At 37.8% G+C, this 12,746-nt stretch overlaps 1 long non-coding RNA gene across 1 annotated transcript in view; it reads right to left on the reverse strand.

The window, feature by feature from the left end:
- Positions 1–12,746, reverse strand: part of LOC128647941 (uncharacterized) — a 76,412-nt gene that overhangs the window by 42,103 nt on the left and 21,563 nt on the right. The window lies entirely within an intron of this gene.

Below are 12,746 nucleotides of genomic sequence, written 5' to 3' on the forward strand. Positions count from 1 at the left end.
CCTATATGCCAATTTTGTAGTTCTATTAACTCATTGTGACCCTAGTAAATACATCATATACGATCTCAAAGTTAACATTAAAAAAACACAAATAACCAGGGGCTGCAGTGAGGATCATAATGTATGCAGGCATCACGATAAAAGAGCAATATATATATTTTGAAGGCATACTCTATTCATCTGATGAAGTGAAGCGAATATGTAACATAAGCCAATATATAAAAAAATACATCTATAAATATAGTATAATACAACAAAGTGACTTAGTAAATGCACGCATATCCAAGTATGCAGGAAGATTGCTCCTAAGACTGTCTTTAGTCATGAAGTGTCTGGCAAAATAAAAGGGACACAATTATATAAGCTATTGCCAAAAAGGCAAAAGTACTAGATGGTACTACAGATAATAATGAGAATCACCCTTCGAAAAATAAACACAATGAAGTGTATAATCATTGGTACATGGTTACATGAATGAATCAGGGATAGTGTATGTATAGGTAGTGTATGCAAGGAGAGGGAAATATTTCTTTAAAGTGATGTTCCTCACTAATTTATTGAGATCTATTATTGTCTGAAACAAGTCAAAGTTAGTGGCTGGTGCAAATCCCAAACCGTAGCCCAATACTTCAGTCTGAGCTTGAGTCAGGGCAACAGAGGAAACATTGATAACATTTTTTATTTGTATTTTGTGTTTGTACGGTTCCCCCTCAATTGGTACCTCTCCTGACTGTGCTGGAGTGTATTGCTCCCTCCCCCTTCTGGTGGACCCTGACCCAAGGGAAAAACCTGTTCTAGCATAGTCTGATCGCTAGATACATTCTTTTGGCCCACAAAACTTGGAACATATTTGGAAACAATGTTTCCCTCATTGTAAGTTGAGGTTTCCCTTGGTCTGGCCCCCAGATTGGGGTTACTGGATGTGTGTTTTAATATCCCTGTTTGTTGTACACTTTGGGGACAAATTTGCGCCACTTCTGTTCTAGCACAGGCCTCATCAGTGTCTGATAATTTACCATATGAGGACCAATCAGTGTCGCTGTCTGAAAATGAGACTGACTTATTTTGTTTATTGTTGTGTCTGCGATAACCCCTTCTTTTATTTTTATTTTTATTCTTGTTATTCTGCTTGTTGTTGTAACCTCGAAAGCATTTTGGCAAAGCGTGAGGTGTTCTGGATTTTCCATTTGAAAACCAGAACACCTCACTGCCTTAATTCAAGATATGATCTTATTAATTTTTGGGAATAGGGTACTATCCTGGGAATTGTGATTATGATAGTGTGGTCCTGGGGTATTCCCTCTCCTTTCATACACTACCTATACATACACTATCCCTGATTAATTCATGTAACCATGTACCAATGATTATACACTTCATTGTGTTTATTTTTCGAAGGGTGATTCTCATTATTATCTGTAGTACCATCTAGTACTTTTGCCTTTTTGGCAATGGCTTATACAATTGTGTCCCTTTTATTTTGCCAGACACTTCAGGACTAAATACAGTCTTAGGAGCAATCTTCCTGCATACTTGGATATGCGTGCATTTACTAAGTCACTTTGTTGTATTATACTATATTTATAGATGTATTTTTTTATATATTGGCTTATGTAACACATATTCGCTTCACTTCATCAGATGAATAGAGTATGCCTTCAAAATATATATATTGCTCTTTTATCGTGATGCCTGCATACATTATGATCCTCACTGCAGCCCCTGGTTATTTGTGTTTTAATGTTAACTTTGAGATCGTATATGATGTATTTACTAGGGTCACAATGAGTTAATGGAACTACAAAATTTGCATATAGGCGTTACTTTCTTTTATGTTAAACCAATCAGGTTGTTTCTTACCTGTTTTAACCATACCTATGTAATAATACTGCATGCTATGACTACGGCCACAATGGGCGAAACATGTTAGCAGCAGTTGCTTGTCTATATGTTTGGGATTTTCAATAAAGAATCTACTTTTAACACACAGTGGCTCCACTTCTATCTTGTTCCTGTTTTAATACCAGCTACGGAACCGCTGTGCCCGCCTGATCGGGTTTGTTGCAGCCAGCCCAGGACCTTTCTCCTCTTCTCTCTCCCCCCCCCCCCCACAAGCACGTCATTCACGACGACAGTGGAGCCTCGTCTTTGAGTGGAGCCAGCGTGCAGACCGCAAACGCCGGGTGATCAGCTGTGGTTCTTGCCGATTGTACCTCGGACCGTGCAGGTCGAAAGTAAGCCCAGCGCCGGAAAGGATCAGCCCCAGAGCATATGAAGCATGCAACACTCGTGAAGGTATTTCCTCAATGGTATGGAGGTAGGGGGGGGGAGTCAAGATACGATGATGTTGAATAAGAGGTCCGGGTAATTAGAATTCATTGAATATACAAGTGTTACAGATTCCTTACAGTGTGCCTATTCTCCTGTGATAACACTGTCTTAGTTCTTTGGAACATAAGAAAAATGTGTTGAGGTCTGAGCAGTTCCTCCTCAGTCTCAGGAATTCCCCGACAGGTATCGCCTTTTTAGTGTGCTACAAATGGCAACTGTTAAACTCAAGTATACAGGGAGTGCAGAATTATTAGGCAAGTTGTATTTTTGAGGATTAATTTTATTATTGAACAACAACTATGTTCTCAATGAACCCAAAAAACTCATTAATATCAAAGCTGAATAGTTTTGGAAGTAGTTTTTAGTTTGTTTTTAGTTATAGCTATTTTAGGGGGATATCTGTGTGTGCAGGTAACTATTACTGTGCATAATTATTAGGCAACTTAACAAAAAACAAATATATACCCATTTCAATTATTTATTTTTACCAGTGAAACCAATATAACATCTCAACATTCACAAATATACATTTCTGACATTCAAAAACAAAACAAAAACAAATCAGTGACCAATATAGCCACCTTTCTTTGCAAGGACACTCAAAAGCCTGCCATCCATGGATTCTGTCAGTGTTTTGATCTGTTCACCATCAACATTGCGTGCAGCAACAACCACAGCCTCCCAGACACTGTTCAGAGAGGTGTACTGTTTTGCCTCCTTGTAAATCTCACATTTGATGATGGACCACAGGTTATCCATGGGGTTCAGATCAGGTGAACAAGGAGGCCATGTCATTAGATTTTCTTCTTTTATACCCTTTCTTGCCAGCCACGCTGTGGAGTACTTGGACGCGTGTGATGGAGCATTGTCCTGCATGAAAATCATGTTTTTCTTGAAGGATGCAGACTTCTTCCTGTACCACTGCTTGAAGAAGGTGTCTTCCAGAAACTGGCAGTAGGACTGGGAGTTGAGCTTGACTCCATACTCAACCTGAAAAGGCCCCACAAGCTCATCTTTGATGATACCAGCCCAAACCAGTACTCCACCTCCACCTTGCTGGCGTCTGAGTCGGACTGGAGCTCTCTGCCCTTTACCAATCCAGCCACGGGCCCATCCATCTGGCCCATCAAGACTCACTCTCATTTCATCAGTCCATAAAACCTTAGAAAAATCAGTCTTGAGATATTTCTTGGCCCAGTCTTGACGTTTCAGCTTGTGTGTCTTGTTCCGTGGTGGTCGTCTTTCAGCCTTTCTTACCTTGGCCATGTCTCTGAGTATTGCACACCTTGTGCTTTTGGGCACTCCAGTGATGTTGCAGCTCTGAAATATGGCCAAACTGGTGGCAAGTGGCATCTTGGCAGCTGCACGCTTGACTTTTCTCAGTTCATGGGCAGTTATTTTGCGCCTTGGTTTTTCCACACGCTTCTTGCGACCCTGTTGACTATTTTGAATGAAACGCTTGATTGTTCGATGATCACGCTTCAGAAGCTTTGCAATTTTAAGAGTGCTGCATCCCTCTGCAAGATATCTCACTATTTTTGACTTTTCTGAGCCTGTCAAGTCCTTCTTTTGACCCATTTTGCCAAAGGAAAGGAAGTTGCCTAATAATTATGCACACCTGATATAGGGTGTTGATGTCATTAGACCACACCCCTTCTCATTACAGAGATGCACATCACCTAATATGCTTAATTGGTAGTAGGCTTTCGAGCCTATACAGCTTGGAGTAAGACAACATGCATAAAGAGGATGATGTGGTCAAAATACTCATTTGCCTAATAATTCTGCACTCCCTGTAGAGTTGGTAGCCGTGGGTTTCCTATAGAGATCTGATTTAATTTGTCCAGTTCTATCTTTTATTAATTTAACATCTAGGAATTCAACTTCATTTGGACTAACAGAGTAAGCCAATTTTAAATTTAAGTCATTGGAGTTCAGAATGTCCAAAAACTCTTTAAAAAATTTTCACTTTCCATAGAATCAACAGGTCATCTACAGTATGTATCACAGCCATAATTTTACATTATCAATATATTTCGTAAGTTGGTCATTGAATACCATTTCCTGTTCCCACCACCCTAGATAGATGTTAGTGTAGGTGGGGGCTCACGAGGAGCCCATGGCTGTTCCCTGAGTTTGTAAAAAGAATCTGTCATTGAAAACAAAGAAATTGTGTTTCAAGACGAATTCAAGAAGTTTAACAATGAAGTTGTTTCTGTCCTGTTTCTCTTGTGCCTCCATATTAAGAAAGAATTGTACAGCTTCACACCCTTTTGTCATGTCTAATAGAGGTATACAAATATTCAACGTCACATGCGATTAGTAGTGTTTCTGTTTCAACAATTATATCCTCTAGTTTACTTAGTACATCCATAGTATCCCTTACGTACGAAGGTAAGGTTAATACTATGGATCTGAGGCTTAAATCAAGGAATTTACTCGCTGGTTCACATAAGCTCTCTATGCTAGAGATGATTGGGCTTCCTAGTGGTTTGTCTTTCTTTTTGTGGATTTTTGGCAATAGATAGAAGGTGGAGATTTTAGCATGTTTAACAGTTAAAAATGTCCATTCTTTTTCTGTAATACAACCTTCTAATTTAGCATGGTTAATAAGATTATTGTACTGATTCATAAATACCATAAGGGGATTAGAAAATAATGGTTTATAACACCGAGATTCCGAGTTTTGTGATAACAGGGGTGCGCTGCTAATGAGCCTTTTTTTTTTTAACGCTCCCTTAAGACAACGCTGGTATTACAGGTTTTTTTAAAACCGGCGTTAGCCGCAAAAAGGTGAGCGTAGAGCAAAATTTAGCTCCACATCTCACCTCAATACCAGCGTTGCTTACGGTAGCGGTAAGCTGGCTAAACATGCTCGTGCACGATTTCCCCATAGGAAACAATGGGGCTGAGCTGGCTGAAAAAAAACCTAACACCTGCAAAGAAGCAGCGTTCAGCTCCTAACACAGCCCCATTGATTCCTATGGGGAAATGAATTTTATGTCTACACGTAACACCCTAACATGAACCCTGAGTCTAAACACCCCTAATTTTACACCTATTAACCCCTAATCTGCCGTCCCCGTCATCGTCGCCACCTGCATTATATTATTAACCCCTAATCTGCCGCTCCGGACACTGCCGCCACCTACATTATCCCTATGAACCCCTAATCTGTTGCCCCCAACATCGCTGAACCCTACATTGTATTTATCAAACCCTAATCTGCCCCCCAACGTTGCTGCAACCTACCTCCACTTATTAACCCCTAATCTGCCGCCGCCAACGTCGCCGCCACTATAATAAAGTTATTAACCCCTAAACCTAGGTCTAACCCTAACACCCCCTAATTTAAATATAATTTAAATAAATCTAAATAAAATAACTACAATTAAATAAATTTTTCCTATTTAAAACTAAATACTTACCTATGAAATAAACCCTAAACTAGCTACAATATAACTAATAGTTACATTGTAGCTAGCTTAGGATTTATATTTATTTTACAGGCAACTTTGTATTTATTTTAACTAGGTAGAATAGTTATTAAATAGTTATTAACTATTTAATAGCTACCTAGTTAAAATAAGTACAAATTTACCTGTAAGATAAATCCTAACCTAAATTACAATTACACCTAACACTACACTATCATTAAATTAATTACATAAACTAACTACAATTAACTACAATTAAATAAAATAAACTAAAGTACGAAAAACAACAAACACTAAATTACAGAAAATAAAAAAATAATTAAAATTTTTTAAACTAATTACACCTAATCTAATCCCCATAATAAAATAAAAAAGCCCCCCAAAATAATAAAATTCCCTACCCTATACTAAATTACAAATAGCACTTAAAAGGGCCTTTTGCGGGGCATTGCCCCAAAGTAATCAGCTCTTTTACCTGTAAAAAAAAATACAATACCCCCCAACATTAAAACCCACCACCCACACACCCAACCCTACTCTAAAACCCACCCAATCCCCCCTTAAAAAAAAATAACACTACCCCCTTGAAGATCACCCTACCTTGAGACATCTTCACCCCGCCGGGCACAAGTGGACCTCCAGAGGGGCAGAAGTCTTCATCCGATCCGGGCAGAAGAGGACCTCCAGATCGGCAGAAGGCTTCATCCAGGAGGCATCTTCTATCTTCATCCATCCGGAGCAGGTCCATCTTCAATCTTGCCGATGCGGAGCATCCTCTTCAAACGAAGTCCAAGCGAAGAATTAAGGTTCCTTTAAATGACGTCATCCAAGATGGCATCTCTTGAATTCCGATTGGCTGATAGGATTCTATCAGCCAATCGGAATTAAGGTAGGAAAAATCCTATTGGCTGATCCAATCAGCCAATAGGATTGAAGTTCAATCCTATTGGCTGATCCAATCAGCCAATAGGATTGAGCTTGCATTCTATTGGCTGTTCCAATCAGCCAATAGAATGCAACCTCAATCCTATTGGCTGATTGGATCAGCCAATAGGATTTTTCCTACCTTAATTCCGATTGGCTGATAGAATCCTATCAGCCAATCGGAATTCAAGGGACGCCATCTTGGATGACATCATTTAAAGGAACCTTCACTCTTCGCTTGGACTTCGTTTGAAGAGGATGCTCTGCGTCGGCTGGATTGAAGATGGACCCGCTCTGCTCCGGATGGATGAAGATAGAAGATGCCGTCTGGATGAAGACTTCTGCCGCTTGGAGGACCTCTTCTGCCCGGCTGAGAGAAGACGGCTCAAGGTAGGGTGATCTTCAAGGGGGTAGTGTTAGGTTTTTTTAAGGGGGGATTGGGTGGGTTTTAGAGTAGGGTTGGGTGTGTGGGTGGTGGGTTTTAATGTTGGGGGTTATTGTATTTTTTTAATAGGTAAAAGAGCTGATTACTTTGGGGAAATGCCCCGCAAAAGGCCCTTTTAAGGGCTATTTGTAATTTAGTATAGGGTAGGGAATTTTATTATTTTGGGGGGCTTTTTTATTTTATTAGGGGGATTAGATTAGGTGTAATTAGTTTAAAAAATTTTTTAATTATTTTTATTTTCTGTAATTTAGTGTTTTTTTTTGTACTTTAGTTTATTTAATTTAATTGTATTTAATTGTAGGTAGTTTAGGTAATTTATTTAATGATAGTGTAGTGTTAGGTGTAATTGTAACTTAGGTTAGTATTTATTTTACAGGCAAATTTGTACTTATTTTAACTAGGTAGTTATTAAATAGTTAATAACTATTTAATAACTATTCTACCTAGTTAAAATAAATACAAAGTTGCCTGTAAAATAAATATAAACCCTAAGATAGATACAAATGTAACTATTAGTTATATTGTAGCTACCTTAGGGTTTATTTTATAGGTAAGTATTTAGTTTTAAATAGGATTAATTTATTTAATTGTAGTAATTTTATTTTGTTTGATTTAAATTATATTTAAGTTAGGGGGGTTAGACTTAGGGTTAGACTTAGGTTTAGGGGTTAATACATTTAATATAGTAGCGGCGACGTTGGGGGCGGCAGATTAGGGGTTAATAAATGTAGATAGGTGTCTGCAATGTTAGGGACGGCAGATTAGGGGTTAATACAATTTAACTAGCCCATAAAACTCTTAACTACTGACTTTTAAATGCGGTAGGAGTCTTGACAGGAGAGGGTCTACCGCTCACTTCTTCCAAAACTCGTAATACCGGCATTAGGCAAATCCCATTAAAAAGATAGGATACGCAATTGACGTAAGGAGATTTGCGGTAAGCTCGAGTCACGGAAGAAAAGTGAGTGGTACACCTGTACCTGCCAGACTCGTAATACCAGCGGGCTTTAAAAAGCAGCGTTGGGGCCTCTTAACGCTGCTTTTTAAGGCTAATGTAAGACTTATAATCTAGCCGACGGTCATTAAGCTGTCTCATAGCCTCTTTAATGTTTCTTTTTCCCAAATGATGACATTACCCCCCTTGTCCGCTGGTTTCAGCACCACTTCATCCCAGCTTTGGATTTCCACTAGGGCTGCCCTTTCCTCCTTAGTTTAGTTGTCAATAGGTGTAGTAGCTGAGTTAAGCAGTTCACTTGTTACTATTTTTAAGAAAGCCTCGATAAGTATGTTTACAGTACATTTTTTTCAGAGTTAATTTCCAACAAAATAGATTTAAGTCCTTTATTAGTGAGAACTGATCAAGTTCCCCTACCCTTGATCAGTTCTCATTAATAAAGGACTTAAATCTATTTTGTCGTAAATTAACTCTGAAAAAAATATACTGTAAACATGAGGACACTGACTGTACTGACCAATAAACACTCAATATACTATATGATCTTTTAGGAGAAACCGAGAGTGGTACAGTTAACTATACTGATCGAAATTTGGACAGGGTACTTAAGTCTTTCGTGATTCAGATAGAGCATGCAATTTTAAGCAAATTTCTAATTTACTCCTATTAGCAAATTTTCTTCATATTTGAAAAGAAAGAATGTAAGTTTAGATGCCTGTCCATTTTTGGTGAACAACCTGGGTTGTTCTTGCTGATTGGTGGATTAATTTAACCAACCAATAAACAAGTGCTGTCCAGGGTATGAACCAAAATAGCTTAGATGGCTTCTTTTTCAGATAAAGATAGAAAGAGAATGAAGAAAAATTGATAATAGGAAAAAAATAGAAAATTGCTTAAAATTGCATTCTTTATCGTAATCACGAAAGAAATTTTTTGGGTTCAGTGTCCCTTTAAGAAAAAGTCCCAATTTATGCAACCCCAAAAATATCCTCTTATCAAGGCTTGTTTAAAAGTAGTAACAATTGAATTGCTTAACTTAGCTAATACACCTATTGACAAATTAACTAAGGAGGAAAGGTCAGCCCTAATGGAAATCCAAAGCTGAGATGATGTGGTGCTGAAACCAGCGGACAAGGGGGGTAATGTAATCATTTGGGAGAAAGAAATGTACATTAAATAGGCTATGAGACAGCTTAATGACTTTGTTATAAACCATTATTCTCCAATCCCCTTATGGTATTTACAAATCAGTACTATAATCTTATTAACCTTACTCAATTAGAAGGTAGTATTACAGAAAAAGAATGGACATTTTTAACTGTTAAACATGCTAAAATCTCCACCTTCTATCTATTAGCAAAAATCCACAAAAAGAAAGACAAACCACCAAGATGCCCAATCGTCTCGCATGGAGAGCTTATGTGAACCAGCGAGTAAATTCCTTGATCTAAGCCTCAGATCCATAGTATTAACCTTACCTTCGTACGTAAGGGATACTATGGATGTACTAAGTAAACTAGAGGATATAATTGTTGAAACAGAAACACTACTAATCACATGTGACGTTGAATATTTGTATACCTCTATTAGACATGACAAAAGGGTGTGAAGCTGTACAATTCTTTCTTAATATAGAAGCACAAGAGAAACAGGACAGAAACAACTTAATTGTTAAACTTCTTGAATTCGTCTTGAAACACAATTTCTTTGTTTTCAATGACAGATTCTTTTTACAAACTCAGGGAACAGCCATGGGCTCCTCGTGAGCCCCCACCTACACTAACATCTATCTAGGGTGGTGGGAACAGGAAATGGTATTCAATGACCAACTTATGAAATATATTGATAATGTAAAATTATGGCTGCGATCCATACTGTAGATGACCTGTTGATTCTATGGAAAGGCAGCGAAAATTTGTTTAAAGAGTTTTTGGACATTCTGAACTCCAATGACTTAAATTTAAAATTGACTTACTCTGTTAGTCCAAATGAAGTTGAATTCCTGGATGTTAAATTAACAAAAGATAGGACTGGATGAATTAAATCAGATCTCTATAGGAAACCCACGGCTACCAATTCTATACTTGAGTTTAGCAGTTGCCATTTGTAGCACACTTAAAAGGCTATACCTGTCGGGGAATTCCTGAGACTGAGGAGGAACTGCTCAGACCTCAACAAATTTTTCTTATGATCCAAAGAACTAAGAGCCAGACTTAAAACCAGAGGTTATACTTGTAAGTTTATTATAAAAGCATTCCATAGAGCGCTACACACGGACAGAGAAAACCTTCTAGTAACTAAAAACATAACCACTGGTTTTGATCAGAAAGTGAGGTTTACAATGACTTATAATGAAAATCACAAAGAAATCCCAAATATTTTGAATAAACCTTCTGATATCCTCAGAACTGATGAGAACTTGAGAGATGTGGTTGGAAGTTGGTTGGAAAAGAGCTCCAACTATTAGCAACAAATTAGTGAGAGTAACCAGAAAAAAAGCTTACTCAGGAACCTACGGCTGTGGGTCCTGGTCATTCTGTAAATACATGCATAACCACAAAGAAATACAGACGTTCCCAAAAGGTATCAAAAAATTGACAGATTTTGCTAACTACAGAACTAAGAATGTTATATACTGTTTGCAGTGTGACTGTAATGAATACTATGTGGGGATCACAAAAGAGGTACGCACCTGGCTGGGTGAACATATTAACAACATAAAAAATAGCACTAAGGATAGCAATAAAGGGAAAACCTTAACAACAGTAGCCAGACATTTCCTTAAGTATCTTAACGCCAAAACGTCAGTAAAACTGACCGTCCTGCAAGTTATCAAAACAGGGTTACGGGGTGGTAATATCAAGCAGATGTTAATGCAGGCTGAAAGCCGATGGATATTTTGGCTCATGGCATGAATAAAAATAATGGTTTTGGAGCTTTTCTATGAAAAGCTACCTATGTTACTACAACACTGTTGGGCGTTTATCTAATTTGCAGATATCACTAACATCATAAACCCTATACAATTTTGGGCTCCAACAATATCGTGTGCTACTTTTTTATATGTCTGATTAAATGCATATATAAACACTGGTTAAATAACATTATGTTCCCATGTACAGATAAATACTTACGTATGTTTAATGTATGTTGATTACAGTCATAATACCTGCCTAAAATTTGCAGCAATCTATGCTGTATGGTTGCATATATATTATATGAGTAACTTTCACACCAGTGTTATTTGTTCAAAACTGCTATAAGGTGTTTGCTATAGCCACAGATGTGTGACTGCTACTAACATCAATGACATGTAATGTAATTATGTGGTTTTTTATGTGATAACCAAATACGGGATTAATTTCACAATAAGATCTGACAACCAATAAGATTGTGTTTTTAATTCCTTTTAAACACCACTTACCTGTATACTATCATGTGTATGATTACGGTCACCAGGACTGAAACTGGTCACGGTCAGACCTTTTTTCACCTTTAGCTGGATGCTCTGTTTTGTATAGAGATCGGAATTTGCACTGTGTTGTCTCAATTTTAATGGAAAAACAAAGTTCTATCTTTTACTCATGATGCAGGGCTGAATTGTATTGTATTGCACTTTCCTTTTTTTTTTAACCTCACACCCATGCCCTATGATTTGTGCATTATAAATCCCCCCTCACTGATGTCATCCTCTATAATAATGTGACGTGTTCATGTAACTGGATGGACCAATTGGTTCATCACTTTATCGGATTGGCTAACAGAGGGGTGTATGCACATTACCCCATTCTGATTGGTAATACTACATCCTGTTCGCCTTTGAAAAAGCTATGGCAAAATGTACGTCAGGCGACTGCTGCCTTCAATACACAATCCCTAGTGTGAAATATGTTCCACATAGATCTGTTAACTTAGCCTAATTATAATACTAATCACTTGGTACTACTTGATTTGGACTTTTCCCATAAATATTATTTAGTGTTATATTAGTATTGTCCATGTGTGTGAAATTTGTGCCACACTCAGATTAGGCTAACTATACTGGGTTTGTCTCTGTGTATATCTCTCTGGTCTGTTTGCTTTATATGTAATTAGGACTGTGTCCCCTCTATTTTAGTGGTTGAATTGTACATACAGTTTTACATATCTGTTTGTGTGAAAATTGTTCCACATTAGGATTAGGTCAGTAACTCAACTCAGGGTCTATATATAGGCACCCCCATTGGGGTATTTACCCCATCACATGTTTGGACAGTGTCCACTTAAAGGGACATGCCACCCACATCTTTTATGATTTAGAAAGAGAATGCAATTTTAAACATCTTTCTAATTTACTTATATTATCTAATTTGTTTTATTCTCTTGATATTCTTTGATGAAAAGCATATCTAGATATGCTCACTAGCTGCTGATTGGTTGCTGCACATAGAAGCATCATGTGATTGGCTCACCATGTGCATTGCTTTTTCTTCAAATAAGGATATTTAAAAAATGAAGCAAAATAGATGGGGCGGAGCCTAGCCACGGGCCTGAATGGCTGCCTAATCTTAGAGCTCTGTGGTCCCCTTGACCCTCAAATAAAATTAACGTTTTCCTGACACACATTAAAAGCCAGCAAACATCTATTAAAGCAGCAGGAGTCGTCAGGGTACAG

This window comes from Bombina bombina, chromosome 2 (assembly GCF_027579735.1).
Source record: "Bombina bombina isolate aBomBom1 chromosome 2, aBomBom1.pri, whole genome shotgun sequence".
Classification (NCBI taxonomy): Eukaryota; Metazoa; Chordata; class Amphibia; order Anura; family Bombinatoridae; genus Bombina; species Bombina bombina.